Genomic DNA, 3,012 nt, shown 5'->3' with positions numbered 1-3,012 from the left:
TAAAGTTTGCTGAACACATGTATTTAGTTCACTAATGAGCAAGGAAGGTTCATCTTTCCAAGTCTCATTACCAAACAACTTGGCATTCAGTTTCATGATGGCTCCTAGATATTGAGCAACTTGCTCTTCGGTTACATCTTCATCCTCTTCAGAGGAAGCGTAGTTCTCAGAGATCATGAATGGCAGAAGGAAGTTTAATGGAATCTCTATGGTCTCTATATGAGCCTCAGATTCCTTTAGGTCCTCAATAGGGAACTCCTTTCTGTCTGGAGAACGTCCCATGAGGTCTTCCTCATTGGGATTCACATCCTCCCCTTCCTCTTTAGATTCGGCCATTTTGATTATATCAATGGCCTTGCACTCTCTTTTTGGATTCTCTTCTGTATTGCTTGGGAGAGTACTAGGAGGAGTTTCAGTGATTTTCTTACTCAGCTGACCCACTTGTGCCTCCAAATTTCTAATGGAGGACCTTGTTTCATTCATGAAACTTAAAGTGGCCTTTAGATAGATCAGAGACTATATTTGCTAAGCTAGAGGGGCTCTGCTCAGAATTCTCTGTCTGTTGCTGAGAAAATGATGGAAAAGGCTTGCTATTGCTAAACCTGTTTCTTCCACCATTATTAAAGCCTTGTTGAGGCTTTTGTTGATCCTTCCATGAGAAATTTGGATGATTTCTCCATGAGGAATTATAGGTGTTTCCATAGGGTTTACCCATGTAATTCACCTCTGCCATTGCATGGTTCTCAGGATCATAAGCTTCTTCTTCAGAAGATGCCTCTTTAGTACTGTTGGATGCATTTTTTCATCCATTCAGACTCTGAAAAATCATGTTGACTTGCTAAGTCAACATTTTGTTTTGAGCCAATATGGCATTCAGAGCATCAATTTCAAGAACTCTCCTCTTCTAATGCGTCCCATTACTCACAGGATTCCTCTTAGAGGTGTACATGAATTGGTTATTTGCAACCATATCAATGCGTTCTTGAGCTTCTATAGGCGTTTTCTTTAAGTGAATGGATCCACCTGCAGACTGGTCCAGTGACATCTTAGAAAGCTCAGATAGACCATCATAGAATATATCTAAAATGGTCCATTCTGAAAGCGTACCAGAAGGACACTTTTTGGTCAACTGCTTGTATCTTTTTCAGGCTTCATAGAGGGATTCACCATCTTTTTGCTTGAAGGTCTAAACATCCACTCTAAGCTTGCTCAGATTTTGAGGAAGAAAGAACTTGGCCAAGAAGGCCGTGACTATCTTATCCCAAGAGTCCAGGCTATCTTTAGGTTGTGAGTCCAACCATGTTCTAGCTCTGTCTCTTACAGTAAAGGGGAAAAGCATGAGCCTGTAGACTTCAAGATCTACTCCATTAGTCTTAACAGTATCACAGATCTGCAAGAATTCAGTTAAAAACTGATAGGAATCTTCTGATGGAAGTCCATGGAACTTGCAGTTCTGTTGCATCAGAGCAACTAGTTGAGGCTTCAGCTCAAAATTGTTTGCTCCAATGGTAGGGATTGAGATGCTTCTTCCATAAAAATTGGAAGTAGGTGTAGTATAATCACCAAGCATCCTCCTTGCGCCTCCACCATTGTTATTGGGTTCGGCCATGTCTCCTTCTTTTTCAAGATTCTCTATAAGGTTTTCTTTGGATTGTTGTGCTTTAGCTTCTCTTATCTTCTTCTTCAGAGTCCTTTTAGGTTCAGGATCTGCTTCAACAAGAATGTCCTTGTCCTTGCTCCTGCTCATATGAAAAAGAAGAAAACAGAAAAGAAAGAGGAATCCTCTATGTCACAGTATAGAAATTCCTTTATGTGAGTAGAAAAAGAAAAGAATAGAAGAAGGATTAGAAAAATTCAAACATAGAGAAGAAGAAGAGAGAATTCAAATTTTTAGATGAAGAGAAGTGTTAGTAATTAACTAAATAAATAGAAAGAGATGAGAGGGGGAGAATTTTGAAAATTAAGAGAAGAAATAAAATTAAAAATAAAAAATTTGAAATAATTAGTTAATTAAAAGAATTTTGAAAAAAAAGGAGGTAATTTTCAAAAATTAGAGAGAGGAAAGTAGTTAGGTGGTTTTGAAAAAGATAAAGAAATAGTAAAACAAACAAAAAGTCAATTAGTTAGTTGAAAAAGATTAGAAAATCAATTTTGAAAAGATAAGAAATTAGAAAAGATTTTGAAATTGATTTTGAAAAAGATATGATTTGAAGAGATATGGTTGAAAAAGATTTGATTTTTAAAATTGATGACTTGACTAACAAGAAACTAAAAGATATGATTCTAAAATTTAAAGATTGAACCTTTCTTAACAAGAAAGTAACAAACTTCAAATTTTTGAATCAATCACATTAATTGTTAGTAAAATTTTCGAAAATCATGAAATAAAGATAAGAAAAAGATTTTGAAAATAAATTTTAAAAATTTTCGAAAATAATAAAAAAATGAAAAAGAATTGATTTTTGAAAAAGCTTTTGAAAAGATAAGATTTTTAAAAATGAAATCTTGACTTGACTAACAAGACAACTTATTTTAAAAAATTTTTGACTAAGTCAACCCAAAGATTTCGAAAATTATGATTAAAACAAGGAAAAGATATTTTTGATTTTTTTGAAATTTTTTTTAATGATGAGAGGGAAAAACACAAAAATGACTCACAACATGAAAAATTAAGATCAAAACAAAGAAAACATGCAAGAACACTATGAATGTCAAGATGAACACCAAGAACACTTTAAAGATCAAGATGAATATCAAGAACTATTTTTGAAAAATTTTCAAGAAAAGAAAAACATGCAAGACACCAAACTTAGAAATTTTTCATGTTTAGACACTATGAATGCAAAAATGCATATGAAAAACACAAAAGACACAAAAGAAGAAAAATTAAAGATCAAACAAGAAGACTTGTCAAGAACAACTTGAAGATCATGAAGAACACCATGCATGAGTTTTTTTTGAAATTTGTACAAATTTTTTTTAACGACATGCAATTGACACCAAACTTAAAAA

General features: G+C 33.6%; 1 non-coding gene across 1 annotated transcript; it reads left to right on the top strand.

The window, feature by feature from the left end:
• The first annotated feature begins 1,099 nt into the window (after positions 1–1,099).
• Positions 1,100–1,207, top strand: LOC127745298 (small nucleolar RNA R71). The gene has a single exon (XR_008006495.1). It is a non-coding gene; the product is annotated as a small nucleolar RNA R71 (small nucleolar RNA).
• The last annotated feature ends 1,805 nt before the right edge of the window (positions 1,208–3,012 follow it).

This window comes from Arachis duranensis, chromosome 2, assembly GCF_000817695.3.
Source record: "Arachis duranensis cultivar V14167 chromosome 2, aradu.V14167.gnm2.J7QH, whole genome shotgun sequence".
Lineage (NCBI taxonomy): Eukaryota > Viridiplantae > Streptophyta > Magnoliopsida > Fabales > Fabaceae > Arachis > Arachis duranensis.
The sequence above is the reverse complement of the archived record's forward strand: the minus strand, read 5'-3'. Positions and strand labels throughout refer to the sequence as shown.